The 15,958-nt window shown below is 38.5% G+C and overlaps 1 long non-coding RNA gene across 2 annotated transcripts in view; it reads right to left on the bottom strand.

Annotated features, from left to right (window-relative positions):
- LOC107315131 overlaps window positions 1-15,958 on the bottom strand; it is a 38,905-nt gene that overhangs the window by 21,004 nt on the left and 1,943 nt on the right. For both annotated transcript variants that reach the window (XR_004307555.1, XR_001555796.2), the window contains exons 2-4: window positions 14,843-14,908; window positions 11,680-11,793; window positions 11,145-11,273 (exon numbers count right to left, since the gene is read on the bottom strand). This is a non-coding gene — a long non-coding RNA (uncharacterized LOC107315131). The remainder of the gene's footprint in view (window positions 1-11,144; window positions 11,274-11,679; window positions 11,794-14,842; window positions 14,909-15,958) is intronic.

Genomic DNA, 15,958 nt, shown 5'->3' on the forward strand with positions numbered 1-15,958 from the left:
AGAAAACACTTTTTTTGAACATTTGCCTGACTAAACAATTTATATATGCATTTGCACAGTATAGCCACTGGTTTGGTACTTCACATCCTTAATATACTTTAAAAAGTTGCTTACAATTACATTGTTTTATCCACCAAGAGAAAACAGTTACGTCAAACTTTTCAAAACCCTAGCAGATTTCACTAATAGCATATGAAAACCCATGCAACAACTGTAGGTCTTGTATCTAGTTGACAAACATTTTGAGCACATAATAGAAATGCTAGGTTTAATTGCTATCATTGCTCCATTATAAGAGAATCCTTCACCTACTAAAGTAAACCACAATATGCTTATGTTCAGTATTCAAATTATTTTATAAATGCTTTAGTACCTAACAGAATATTAGTAACAGAAGTTATAATTGCTTTCAACCAATCTTTAACAAATCTTATGTAAAAAGTTCCTATACAACCCTCATCCTGTGACAGAAACCGCTTTCTTTTTCTTACCTACCACTTTCTTTACTTCAGAGTCTAAAGCCATCAAGACTCACAAAATCACCACTTCCACTATATGCGTGTGTGTACTGTACAAATACAGTATCAATGTCAATATATAAAACACAAAAGTTCCCATCCCACTACCAATTTTTGCTCACTTACTCGTATGAAGCTAGAACTTCTCCAGATGGGTTCCAGTCCTCATCTGAAGACTTGATGGAAGATCTCTTCACACCTGGTTAGTCTGCCCTCAAGCTTAGTAATGAGTTTTCTTTCCAAATTGAATGCACCTGGTCTTAAGTTTTCTCTGCTAAATAAAAGAACCTTTTGGCAATAACTATTTTCTCCTTAGGTAAACATTTATCCACTGCTTTCCTAGATTTTCTTACAGCTTAAAATAAAAATAAATCTAAACATGCTGACTCTTCAGCTTTTTTCACTGCACAATGTTTTCTCCTATTTCTATTTTTTTTTTTTTCCCCAGTTCTTTGCTGTCCCTTTTCACAATTCAGTACTTGTTAGGAAAAAACAGCAAGTGCCAGATTGAGTTTACCAGCCCACTGTTAGTTTCGGATGTTTTGTTGTCAGAAAATGAAACTGGCATCTTCCTATTCCAACTCATATTTCACTATTCATTTGTGAAAAGAACAAAAACAGTTGCTCCAGAGACCTTGTCCCTGTGTGAGTACCAAGAAAGAAAAGAACGTTTAATTACTATCTTGTATGTTTTCCCTGTGCTTTGTAGGGTGGAATAATCGTGGAAATACAAAACATTACTAATAACGCACACAATACCTCTGCACATAAGACTTTAACTTTGGTAGAGGACATTGGAATATATTCTAGCTGTTGTCCTAAAAGGAGGCTTTATGCATCACTGAATATCTGTCACCTGTGCTGGTAAGGCTCTGAATTGTGGTGGATCTTTCTAAGTTTGTGTACCCCTAGGTTCAGCTGAACGCGAGTGTTTACTATAAGCAATTAGCCCTGTTCCAACCCAGAGGGAGGAGTGCTAAAGCTATAATACCTGCTTGACAAGCTGCTGAAGTTCCTATTTTACTAACGTTTAATTTGAATCTCTGTTATTACATGTGATGTTATATAACAGTAGCATAAGCATTCACTATATATATTTAAAGTTCATTTATTGAAGCGACTAAAAGTGCATTTAACCAGAAAACAAGGATGAGACTCTTCTCTGTTATAGCAAAAAAAAAAAAAAAAGAGCAGTAAAAAGATGGAAGGCTCTCATTCATTAAATAGCATGAGAGAAAGAATAAGCTAACTATTTCAGTATCACACCATGCAACTTAAAGCAGGGATATTTGAGAAGAAGGCTAAAAGGAAGAGAATAGGTTAATTTAGGTCATATATCTAGACTGAGCTGCGTTTTCTTCATCCCTCACAGCTACAAGCCCCAAAAGTTGCTACCACAGGAAGCAGGAAAGATAAGAACCCTGCAGATTACAGTGGGCTGAGGGCTGCCTCCAACAAGCAAGATGATGGGCTGCAGCTTTTCTGTCTCATGTGCCACCTCTGCTAATATCTGATTGCTCTCATTATGTCAGCACACGCTGTGAGCCATTGAAAGTGTGGGTGTTAACAGAGTCTCTGCTATGCATTACAACGCTTTCAAGATATGCCATACATGGCTAATTCTCTGTCATTCTCAAGTGCATTATCTGATCTTGATCTCTCTCCAGATGAAATCTAAGGTCACAATTGCAGTAAAACCTCTTTATGTTGTTCCCATAAAAAGCTGTGGGAGTTGTTTTCTTAATTGCTTGGAGTTTTGTTGTTGATGGTTTTGTTTTTGATGGGGTTTTTTTTGATTTTTTGCTTTCTTTTTTTTTTTTTTTTTTTTTGAGACACAAATATTGAGAAAAGTTTCATAATGCAAGTCAGGAATGAAAAATGAAAAGGAAAGTGTAGATTTTATACAAAATATTTTCACATTGCTGAGATCAGAAGAGAAACTGACAGCTGCCCCCAATTAGAAAAGCAGCTTAGGTTAGTTGTGCTGTATCACACCCGATGGGGCTACCACATTACAGTTAAAGAAACTGTCATGAGGAGCAAGAAATCCAATTTCATTTCCCCCTCCCTCTTCCTGAGATAAGAGAGTTCTGCTATTGCAGGCTAAAGATTACAGATGATTTCCACATGCACATCCATGTCATACTCTTTTAACATTCTCATATGAGCACTGGAGATAAAATCCATAGCTGTAGAGGGTAAAAACAGTCTCAGCCTAGCGTAAAATCTCACCAGGAAGAAACAGAAAAACAATTGCTGTAGCAAGAACAATAGAAATAGCTAAGTTATTGAAAATGTATGGGGCTTCTGGCTTGCTTTATGCATAGATCAAATGCAGAATTTGCATGACTGATGCCAGCCATTTTCATTTAGCTCCAGTTCCGACCAACTTAAAACAGTTTTTCTCCTTGTTGCTATTGGGTTAGCACTGTACTACCTCCCTGATTGTTCAACAATGTCAAAGGCAAATAAGATGTAACATCCCCTTCCCAATTTGGTCCCACTAATTTAGTCTGCCAGCAATTAAGTGCTGGTAACAACCATGTTCCATGCAACCCAAGTGCTAATTCCTTAGGGCCTCACAGGGCGTCAACATCTTATATTACACAGGTGACCACAAGTAAATAACAGTTTGTACAGAATATCAAGCTAAATCTAAGAATGAGCTGCAGCACGGACAAAGCAAAAGATTTAAACAAGTCAGAGTCTTGTCTTGTCAGACAATGTCATTGTTTTATGAATTTTGTTGATTGTATTCCACATCATAATATTATGTAGTGCACTGGGATTTAAAGAGTTAATGCTCCAATTCTGTGGATTGTCAATATTTCCAGATATACCTTTCTCAGAAGAGAAGAAGTACTGTACATCCCAGAAGACTGTCACTGTTCAATGTCTGTTTTCCATTTAGAGGGAAAGGTAAAAGTGCTCGCAAATCACAAGGCTAACCTTTTTTCTCTTAATGCTTCCTAGCCATCTTGCCTTCAGCATTAGAGTAAGGCCTTTGCTTTTGGACACACTCTCTCTCATTTTATTTGGTTTATTTTCTTCAATTCCAATTATATTGTATTATATTGTGTTATTGTGTATTCTGATATCATATCTAGTGAATAAGTTTTCTCCCCTAGCTCACTGCCACTGTTTTGTTTTTAGGCTCATCTCCTTTCTTTCTACTTTTCCCCTTCTTCCTTTCCTGGGATCTGGGTCTGGGGGTCCTTCTTTCCCACTTAGTCATGGAACAGCACCAAACCAGCCCAAAACCATCGACAGACAATTCTCTCCTGCTTGCAGAGAGATACAGAGATGCCAAAACAACTCTCCTGCTATCAATCTGGGATGTGGGCATGACTGGGAAGAATGATAATTCAGCACTTGAAGGATGCCAATAACCAGCATAACACAGAATGCAATCATGCCTGCCTTGCATTTAACTGTAACCCAGAAAACCAGCTCAGTGATAGGATAAAATACAAGCCACAGGGAATACTTCTGCATCTTAATCCAGTTTTGTCTACTTTAATCATATTAACCACTCCTTGGCAGTAGAACCTGGACTGGGGACTCTCACAGTTGCTCCACTTTCTATGCAGAGTTTTGTGTCTCAGATCTGTCTTTTCCATATTCCCATTTTTCTTACATGCAATCATATCTGAGGGTATCATCTCCTGGGGGCAGATGTTTTGGTTCATTGCTATCAACAATCCAGTGACAGTCATCTTGTAGATCTGTCTAGTAGATATTCATTTGTAAGAAACTTCCTACTCCACTTAAATTATGTAAACTGAACCTGTTGAGATCACCTTAACTACCATAGTATTGCTGGTGAACATCTATTGAACATCTATCTCAATCTCTTTTACTCAATGCTCTCTAGAAGGGAGGAATATAAAGCAAATTTGGCTGGTGTTTTGATGTAAGCTAATTATTAGGCAAGTGTGAGAGTTGGTGTGAGAGTTAAGGTCCACTCCTTCTCTAGTGTTCAATTTCCTGTGTTTAAGGCCACCGTTTGATCTACCATATGCCTCCCAAAATCAAAGTGTACTTCATCTTTGTTGAACACAATACATGCCAGTAACTGCAGGAATCTTAGATGCGTCCATTATTAAGTTTAACCAGACTTAACTATTAATCTTGTAGCCCATAAAAACCATTCTGGGAGATTTTACAGATTTATGAGAAAGAATGATGCACATTTATCAAACACATAAACTCTATCACCATTCTAGAAGTCTAAACAGGTTTAAAAACAAAGGGGAAAATGATGGTTCACAAATAATTTGCTGGCTGAGGGAAAAATAATAATTTACTTGACAAACATAATCACATAATAGAAAACATTCATAAATCTTAATTGATGGGGAAAATAATTGAATGAACTCTGAAAAAGGAATGTGACAAATTAGAATGAAAATTCATGATGTTGTCCAAAGCTTTGTTAGGGCAAAAGAATTGTAACAGCAAATTCAATTGCTTGGGGCAAGAATCCTAAACATATAAAATCACATTCCCTTGTTTCCCCTTTGCTACCACTGATGCATTGATGCTAGGACAATGCAGTGTTCATTGCCTCACTGACTGATAGTACAGATTTGATAGTCAGAAAGACTTAATAGGTTTTGCTTTCATAAAGCACAGTAAGATAAAACAGCAGGAGTTGCTCTGCAAAAGAATGAAGCAGCATCCTGAATGGCTTCTACCTTTCTGCCAGCTTGAACCTTGTTTTCAGGATTTGGTCACATTGCCAATGGTAATACTTTTAATATATGTGTTGAAGTGGCCAAGAAAATGAATATTTCTGGCTCAATTAAGTCTGTCCTTTAGTATTTCTTACATGACATACAGGTGGCCATAGAGGGAGATGGGCTGTTGTACAGTCTGACCATTTTTGCTTGGGTGCTCCTCTGTGCAAATTCTTTATGTCATAGTCAAGGACTGGAGCAGACTCCAAGCCCACTAAGGCTTTAAGCTCAGCCTGGCTACATCTTTGCTCCCTGATTTGGCAGTGTCTGTCCTTAATTTGCTGGAAAAGCTTTGTTTTCCATTAAATGCCTGCATATGCACTACTTTCCTGTTTATTCCTTTCTCTCTTGCCTGTTCCACAGACACTTCAGAATCATCTTCTTTGTGAAGATCAGAGAGGTTGTCACATCCTTCCTCTTTTTCCAGCAGGTCCCACAGTAACCAACAGGACAGGATAAATAGCAACCCTCTGTGTAGTCAAGTCAAAAAGGCATGCAGTATTTGGTCTAGCACTATGCTAGATCCAGTGGATATTGCAGGCTCTGAAGATGCTTTTCAATTAAGTGATTTGCACAGATCAATTCAAAACCAAAATAATGTTCCAGTAAAACAACATATGCAGTCTCACTCATGAAGAAGAAAGGATCCGAACTGAAGGATCCGAACTGTACACTGATTCAGGACTATGTATGGCTTCCAGAAACAGTACTTTATAGTTCACACTATCTTATATGCCCTAACATGACACCAAACTCTTTCCATAAGAATGATTTTACTCAAGATGGGAATGATCTGTTTCTCTGTGGTACCTAGGAAGTAGCTAGCCTGAGCTCCACTCTACTAGATTCAGAAAAATTGAAGTAGAATACACTTTATTAGCCCTTCCTTCTCCCTCCCCCCACCCCCACCCTCCCAGCATCTCAGTTCACATAAGTATTGATGAACTCTTGACTTGTTTGAGTGCAAACATGTGAAGAAATGCATAAGACCTGAGGCAATGCCAACAGCAGTTGTACTTCACAGAAAAGAAATCGTGTCTTCAGCTTTGCACACTGAATATACTGGTGAATGAGTTTACTTTAGAGGATGTGTGAGCATTCACACATGCTTCCAGAGACACACATCCATTCCTTGACAGACTACTTTGTTTCACAACCTCTATGGTTTGTTAGTGCTCAAGCTAAATAATACACATTTTTAAACTGTTGAAGTGTATGTTTATCTGCAATAGATTGCTATTGTTCCAAAGGAGCTATTCATTTCTACTGGATAAAGCACAGCATCAGCACATATGTATCCAAACAGTTATTTAGTCTCTCCATTTATTTTTCTCATTTAATTAATAATCTCATTTCTCAGTTCACTGCTGCTATTTTTCAGTGACCCCTATTCAAAATCACATCCAGCGTACTTTCTCCTATCTTGCACACATGAAAACAATCTCCCTTCAAGAATGACTGGGTCCTTTCTGATCACTCTTTCCCAATTTCAGATTTTGTAGGGAGTGAGAAAAGGAAAGAAAAGGTATTTAATCCATGTAGAACAGACTTCTATCTTTTTCCTCCAAAATATATTTGACATTTCATGACCCAGGAGAGAGAGTGCTCAGGGATGAAGAGGACATGCAGTGGTCAAGCAGAGGAAGCAAACATAATACTTCAGCTTGTCCTGCACCTTGTGAGTGAGTGAGAATGAAGTGAGGCTTCAGAAATACATTTGGTGCTGACAAAATTCTCAGATTGGAAAAAAGGTGGGTGAACTCTCAATGCTTTACAAATCTTTCTCTTAAACTCTTAATGGCTGTCACAGACAAATCAAAAGGATACCTCCACTCAATTATCAAGGAATGATAAAAAAGTGGAAGTTTTATTACTATTTTAGAGGAGAGAGGAATTAGAATGTTAGATTAAATTACCCTCACCCAGAAATATAGAGATGCCAGGCTGCAGCAGCTTTCACTAATCTTGGCACTTAGCAGCTAGATACCTGGGATCTCTAACAGTAAGGCCCCGTACCAAAGAAAAACTCTATACATGCGAGCATATATTGCATTCCATCCTTTAATTAAAATTATACATATGTCAAAAGTTCATCACATGCTAAAATTCTAATCTCAGAAAGAATTTTTTTTTTCCCTGTGTCTGCCTGAATATCAGTGATGGAGAATCTTAGCCTCCCTGTAGCATGGTATATTGCAATTGCTGTGATACTGTTTCTGATTTACAAAAGATCTTGTGCCCAGCAGTCAGTTTTAGAATAAATATCTTGCTTCTGTACTTTTCCTGAATGTTTCATCTCCATCAGAAAATATCTGAATGGACCTAAGACAGTTTAAATATTTCACTATTTCAGTGGTCAGGCAGGAGCCGGAACTTTATAAACTGAACATTTTTTAAGTGCATAGACTACAATATGTAGTCAAAAAGGAGATGTTAGGCACTGGATGGCTGGGTGTTGTGCAATTCTCTGTCCCTTCAGAGCCAATGCAGCAGGCCAAAATACTCCATTATGGGACCTCGGGTACTTCTAAAAGTAGGCAGGAATTCTGAGGAGAAGACAAGAAGACATAGAAAACATCTAACCTATGAGCATTTCTGTAACTGTAAAGCATTCCATATAGCTCTGTGGCTCTCCATTTTCTGGGCAATGCAGAAATATCAGTGCAGAAATAGCACATGCCTGGGAGCACAGTACTGAAAAACCAGCTTCCACTCCAAGAAAGCTTGAGTCCAGGTGGACTTAGTAGTATAGTTTTAGTAATGGCCCAGTGCCTAAAGTGCAGGCAGGCATCTGAGCCTAGTTGTAACATCTGCCAGATGTTAATGGACCATGCCTGAGTTTGTTGAGTGTGTCAGAATCTGCATCTGGAAGGAACAAGCTGTGCACCTGAGGAGCAGGAGCACTGGAGTGACTGGACCTACGGAAACCAGGACTGGAAGGGACTGGATGCAAGTTGCCTTCATGAACAGCCGTTTTTGTCTGTCTACCCCCAAGCTTCAGCTTACAGAGACACCCATGTTGTTCCAACAGGGAAACAAAATGTCCAGAAAGGTTTAAGCACCCTGAGCTAATAGCCCATGATCACTCTTGGCAAACAATAGCAATCTAACCTTTAAATTATTCTAGCTAGGTATCAAGGCTGATTACATACACTGTTAATGTCTGAAGCTCAAGTGATGAACTGATCAGTAAACTGAAATCTGCTGATGGGAAGTCCCGAGTGAAGATCTTGAGAAAGACCAGATTGTATTTGAAAAGCAAAAAGCCACAGTGACTCCTTCCTACATACTCAAGATGAATTTGAGAAATAAAAGTATCACAACAGGGGTACGTTTAATTTGGGCTAACTCTTCGATGTGCGTGGAATAACAAGACTGGCGTCAATGGGTGGAAGAACTGCATGATTGAGATCAAACACACAGAAGAGAGTGCTTACAGAATTACATCATATGCTTGGATGCAGTTACTCTGCTGTCCTGTGCTTTCAGCAAAGGGCAGAAGAACAGCCCTGATGGCCAGGGTGGACTACCGAGGAGAAACAGTGAAAAACTTTGTGTCAGATTTCTCCTCTTATATCTCACCTTAATCCATTTTCCCAGTGTGATTACTAGAGGTCACAAACCACACTTCCTAGATAGCCTGAAATGGAAGCAGGCCTGCATGTCAGTTACTTCATTTTGATAGTGTTACTGTTATCCCCAAAAGAATACACTGAGAAAGAGTTTCTTTTGACTGTTATACCCTTAAAAGCTTAATCACCAGCTGACCTGTGGTACTTTCCTATAAAATACATCACTTCACTGACTTGTCCTGCTTTCAACATGAGAGATTATAAGACCTAAATCCTCAGTTCTGATCAGATACAGAAAATCTTTCTTACCAGCCAAGACTTTATGTGGTTCCTAATACAAACTGTCACTCTACATCACTCACAAGGCAAGTAATATGATTCAGAAAAAATACCTAGGAAATATTTTTTGTACCTATTTGCATGAGAAATGTTATAATAATGCAGAACTGCTTTTAACTGCTCCCAACTCACAATGAATTTCTCAACTTTTTAATCACAAAATGACCATTAACACAGACACATATCAGGCAATCCTGAATTTATGTATTTCACAATAAACCCAAACAGTTTTCAAGAATTAGAAATTTGGGCCTGAGTTCTCTTCTTGTTTTTCTCTTCACTGCCCTCATAATTCCCAGTCATCTGCAAATTTCAGCATTTTGAAATGGCAAGCTGCTTTGAATCCTTTATTCCCAAAGGAGAGATAAGTCCTCATCTTTCTGCCTTTTCCAACTCTTAACTGGTATCTTTCACTGACATTCCCTGTGTTCTATCAGTCTCTAACCTAATCTTTAATCCATTTCTCAAGTCCTAACCCTTTTGTCAAGCTCACTGACTTTTCTGATCAATCTTTTTTCTCCTCTTTTCTTTTCCTTTGTTGTACCCTTAGAAAGCTAGATAAATATCTTTCACATTTCACCCTTGTCTTATTTACAGGACCTGAGACTTCAAGTACGTGAACCATAACTGCACTTTGTTTTTGGTTTGTTTGTTTTTGGTTTGTTTGTTTGTTTGCTTGTTTTTTGAAGTAAAGCCCTTCACTGAAGGTATGCTGTTAAGCCATACCTGTGATAAATACTTGTATATTGTGTTATCAGCCAGGAACTCAAAATCATGCCTCTGACCTGCTACTTCTATGTAACATCTGTGATCTTTGACAAGCCAGCTACCCATTCTACTTCACACTGTCATTTTGTACTATGAATATAGTGACAACAGTTAATTAAGTACCCAAATTAATATACCTTGAAATAAGATAAATAAGTAAATAAATAAACCCTGCATATGTTATAAGTCAGGAGTACAGCTCATTTTGAAGATAAGCCTTTTTGAGAAACACCAGATTGATTTCTCTGAAATTAGAAGATCAGGTAAGAGATCAGCTATGATAATTTCTTGAACCTGAGCTCATGTTCCATATTATGTTTTGTGCAGAGTATAGACAGGAAATACAGTGATCGATTTCCCAAAAGTTACATAAGAGAATACTGGGACAGAGAAATAAGTTTGAGTTGGAAAATGTCATGTTGACAGAGCTACTTTTTCTAGCAAAATTAGTATTTTTCCTGACAAGCTCTATGCTGAACACCACAAGTCTGGGTTCCTAGTCTTGGTCTAGATTATTTTTTTGACACAGTCCAGTAATTATTTCTCAGTGAAAAATTAGAAATCTTACACTCCTAGGTGGCTACACTATTTTGGCACCACCAAGCCTGTGAATCATACTTATCTGTGAATAAGGAGAATTCAGATGTTGAAACAACACAACCTTTGACACAAATGTGAATGTTAGCATAAAGAATTCCTGCAACACTTACTGTCGTGTCATTTATAAAGTTCTGAAGTAGGCAGCGTAGGTCTGCATACAGATTTGTGTAATTCTATCATATATTTATTGCATATTTACAGCACACTGGAACAATTATGTATTACAAACTGTACTAACAGTTTACCATCATCTTTATAGTTCGTTTAGTTCAACTCACAGTTTCACACAATCTTAGTCATTCTATAACTTTTCTCTGGTTGATTTTTCGTACAGGGAATAACAATTTAAATTCTTTTCAGATGAACTCTTCCACATAGCCTGGTTTCTGGAGCTGCCTTTTTATGCCTGTTCCATGATACAAGGTCAGTGTTGCATTTGCATAATGACCTTTTGTAGTGAGGCTCTTTCCCCATATGGAGAGGGGATCATGCCCTGCACAGAGCCCATGTGCTGAATTACCATTGGTCCTCAGCTCCACGGTGAGAGCTACCGCTGAAAGGTGAAGAGAGAGGAAGAGAAAGCAGGAGAATTGCACAAGGCCACTTACCTGAGTCAAAGCTGCAGGACACTTCTTTCAGGGTAGAATCTCCCTCCCTCTCTGCATTGTCTCTTTTTGATGTCCCAAGCTCTGGCCTAAGGAGCAGTTCGAGATATTGATGAATCATTTCCTGTGAGCCTGAAAAAGAGAGATCAATTTCAAAGCCTAAGCTAGGGGAGGCATTAGGAACAGTTCAAGTAAATAATGGTGTTCTGATAAGAAGCTGGTTCTGGTGGAGAGAGAAAACTCCTGGTGCTTTTTCTCTCCTTTTTGTTTTCACTGACATCCAAAGCTTCAGGGCTTTTAGTGCTCTCATCCTCTTGTGACAAGTCATCAGAGTTCTCCAGCAAAGATAACAGGCAGCGCTGTCCATCAATGCAACATGCAGAATCAAAGCAGGGACATATACAAGAAAAACATGGGGGTCTGTGCTCAAACACCACCTAAATATTTCCCTGCACAGTTAAGTGTGTAGGGATGGGGAGCAGAAACCATCTAAATAGCAGGGGGTTCCAAAGCAGCTTGCAGTCAGGACAAGACAAACCTAGACTGTATCCCAGCAGCCAGATGTCTTGGTGTTCAAAACTTGGTGTTCACGGAGGAGACCAGGCTCCAGTACAGATAGGATTCCTTAGTTCAAACAACCCAGTTTCTCCTCCTGGAAGAAATGAGTTTACTGTGAAATAAGAAAAGATAGGCAAACACCTTGAGAAATGTCCTTCATATGATTTAGTGCAATGATCTTGGGAGCTGTCATTCAAAAATAGAGAAGGGAGGGAGAGAAGTGAGAAATGGCTGCTAGAAACAGGTTGGTTTACAGTGTATAAATTCTTGCAGAAGCACCTTACTCTTTTATAATGAAGTCAACATTGGCAGAAGCTTTTATTATTCTTTTTCCCATTTTCCTAAACAACATACTACTGACAATAATTATTTTCTACTATCACCAGCCTTCTGAGATAAGTCTTGATGATCTCAACTACAGTGACTTCAGTAATACATCCTCAGAAGGCTATGAAGTAGTTCTCTGATATATAGATTTAAAAACAAAACCAGAATTCAAGTAATTGTCCATATTTTCCTAACAGCACATTATGCCAGATATGAAAAACTGCCATCCTTCAGCTTTGTTTTGGCTTTTTAGACGTGATACCTCATTAATATCACTTTTTTCATTCCAGTCACTCCATTTCCCGCTTCTAGCCATTACTCTGAAGGGAGAGCCTCAGTAAGCAGGCAAATGTGTATAGATATCCACTTGCAAAGTTAGTTCCCAAGTTTCCTGGACTACAGAGTTCCCCACTCTTTCCACAAAAACAACAATTTAACTGCCCTTCTTATTTAGGCACTTCACAGATATCCTCTACCTTTTGTTTTAAACACCAGGAAAACAATTTCTATCTAGTCCTATAAGATTCAAAGGATGTTTAGCTGCTGCTTCCATTTTCAACCTACAAGAAGACCTTAGAGGCGTGAAAGCTTGTCTGTTTTGTTGTTTTTGTTTTTTTTTTTTCTTTCCAGCTATGCCATCTGGCCTCTTAAAACACTGACTCTACCTGCAATTCTTCCTGAGCTGTAAAGAGAGCCTTTGATACCCAGAGTCCTACCACTTCCTCTTGTCTTCTGCTCAGTCTCCCTCCCATCCTCTTCCAGCAGTGACATTTGATCCCAGTCTCCTTCTAAGTGCACACAAACAGGAACCCATCAGCAGACTCAAGCTATAGCCTGTACTCCCACAGTTTGATTGAGGATCTAGACATTACTCACTGCCTGGAACTTCTAAAATATATTTCTAGAAGGCTCCTTCAGGCCTCTGTGGAGTCTACTGAATCTTAGCACACTCTCTTGCAGAATCAGGTTCTACTGAACTGCCCAGAGATGGAGGGTGCAAAACTAACTGTAATGCTTGTATGGCTGTATCTTTAAAGTAGCTGAGAGAGAGCTGCTTTAATTTTGGGAAGAGGTGCCTAAATCATTTGTTAACACTGAGACATTTATTTATTCTGTATCCTCTGTACTTTGCACTTCTCACTTGCTGCAAACTAGGAGAGATTTCAGAGAGTATTTAGTAGGTAATCATCCTGGAACTGCAGATTCAGTTATAAAATGTGAAAGTGGCCATATTTTTACTCTTCCTCTTTATGAATAGCCACAAAACATCCACTATCCAATCAACAGCCCTTAAACCTGAGAGATGATATGTGACCAGTTCCACTGAAGATGTTATCCATTCATGCGAGAAATAAGCAGACACAATTTCTGGAGATAATTAGTTTGTACTCCACAGACCCGTCACAAACCCTGGCACTGGTATTCACTTAGCAATAGTGCCACAGGCTGTTTTCATTTACGCGCGATGTGCTTTCTCATGATAGCTGCTCTGCTCAGGTGTAGCCAAAGACCAGACTTTAAAGGAGCTCTCATCAAAAGATTCAGGCATTCACACTTGCTCATAGAAATGTGCAGGTGTGAATTTGAGGTAAATCCAGAAAAATCAGTGTGGCTTTTCCATATTTAAGAATATCATTCTTTGCTGAAATGGCAGTCTTCCGCAACTGTCAAACTAATGATAGAGCACCTGAATGCCATGGCTGATGACCATGTAAAAGCATGAAAGGTAGCAGGTGGATTTTTTTAATTTAACTGTCATACCTCCTCTTATGCCACTATAATGCTATATTCAATGAAAACTGCTCAGTCAACATCCCAATTTTTTACACAGCTTTAGCTTCCCTTTCTCATATCTAAGCAGCTATGTTACTGATTCTCAATCTTCTAATAATGTTCTGTTGGGGGCAAGGTTTGTTTAAAATAGACATCTTATTTCAGGAAATTACAGACATCTGTGTGTCCTATTTGGGCTTTCAGCATATTATATTAAGCGTACACAAAATCCTCAGTCACCATAGATAGAAATCACTTTGCAAATGTCAGAATTGGTACTCAGTAACATTCTTATATTTTTTTTTCCTCATGATATAGTTGTTAAGTAAGAGAAACAACTTATACAAAGGAATAAATAAAATTGATTTATTTTGGACCAAATCAATTAATTATAGACAATTTTGCATGGGAAAGCTCTGTTATTTTTCTCCCTAGGAGTAGTATGGGGAGGGGGGAGGGAAGAGACAGATTTTGGGTTTTAGTTCTTCATGAAGACAATAGCAGTTCCTTCATACTCTAAATCAGAGATTTCTCAATGCAGGCTACTTGCTGACACCACAGGAGCACTAAGCTGCATCTCCTGAAAAGGCAGTGTGTGGCCCTTGTAAAGCACAGAAGCTTGGCGTAGGGCAAACAACTGGGGGAATATTAGAAGGCAACAACAAAGGCAAAATCTTGCAAGTCATAATGTTATTTTAAAGAACCTATTGCATGCTGATATTCTTGAGCATAAAATGATCTCTACAGTATTGAAGAGATTTGTTTCAAACCTCCTCCTGCAGGGAAGCTGTTACGATGATATAACAGGTCCTGACTCCTGTAATTCTCAAGATATATCTGAGCTGTGAAAGGCTGAAACATTCCACAAATCAGTTTAATGGAGGTCATCATACAAATTATTCTTGTGAACCAGAAACCAGCCAAGTTCAGTGTTCTGTGGCTTGTGACAGCTCTGCACAGCTGCATTACAAGTTGCTGACTACAAATAATACTTTTCTACTTTGCACACATTTGGGAGCTTGCGGGGTGGGCCAACTACATACCTTAGTGCTGCTTGTGCTTTATAGTCTGCACCCACAACTTCTGTCATGTATGAGATGGACTGGAACCTGTAAGCAGGAACACCACCAAGGAGACAAATTTAAAAGCATAGTCCTCAAACATTCCTTTATGTCAATAAGCTCAGGGCCAGGTATTGTGTCAAAAAGAAGAATGTGGAAAAGATTTTGTTCATTCAGCCTTTCTTCTGAAGGACTGGATGTACACAATCATAATAGAGATCAAAACCTAACTTTTGAACTATGGCTGCAAGCAGTTAAGGGAGAGCATCCGTCAGCCTCAGTATTAGATTATAGCTTTGAGATTAAAGAGTTTTCAGTTTAAGCTCCAAAAGTAGAACTTGCCCTCATTAACACAGAGCTACAGGAAATACTTCTATAGATGTGAATGAGCACTTATTTCAAGTGCTGCAAGCTTTGACATGTGCATTCTAGGCATTCAGAAAGTAGGTATACATACCAGTAAACTTCCCACTCTTGGCAAGCAAATCTGTGTTGCATAGGTTAACTGTCTTCAAAGCTATTATGTTGCACATAGTTTGGAAGCGTAATTTCAATAAATATTTGGTTTTTAAAAATCCTAGAGAGATTATTTGGTTTGGAAAGGAGAACACAATCATCTGCTGGGAGTCAAAACAAGCAGCTCCAAAGCAGCTTGGATTCCCTCTGAGCAGCTTGCTGTTCAAATATCAAAAGGCACTGGGTACTGAGTATAGCGTAAGCATTAAGATATGCTCGGAGTTTGGTGTTCTCTAAAATAACCATCAACTCTCATATGACTTGTAAGTGGATAAAAGTAACAGCCAAATATCTCATCAAAGCTTTGGAGTTTTAGAATTTTTTGGCAGGAATTTAGTTTTATTCATTTTTTTTCCTATTGCTATTATTTACTATGATTCCTCTTTTCCTTTTAATAACATTTTGTGCTGAATCCTGTCAGACCTGTTTTCTTGTAATGGGAACAACCAACTGTGAAAGTTCAAGAATATCATAAAGTCCCAGAGGATGTACTTTTTTGTTTCAGGAGATATTATAGGGGAGGAAATTCTAAATGAAAGTTACTTTAGTAAGGACTCAGAGCCTTTTCATTAAAGACTCAGA

The sequence above is a fragment of the Coturnix japonica genome, chromosome 5 (genome assembly GCF_001577835.2).
Source record: "Coturnix japonica isolate 7356 chromosome 5, Coturnix japonica 2.1, whole genome shotgun sequence".
NCBI lineage: Eukaryota > Metazoa > Chordata > Aves > Galliformes > Phasianidae > Coturnix > Coturnix japonica.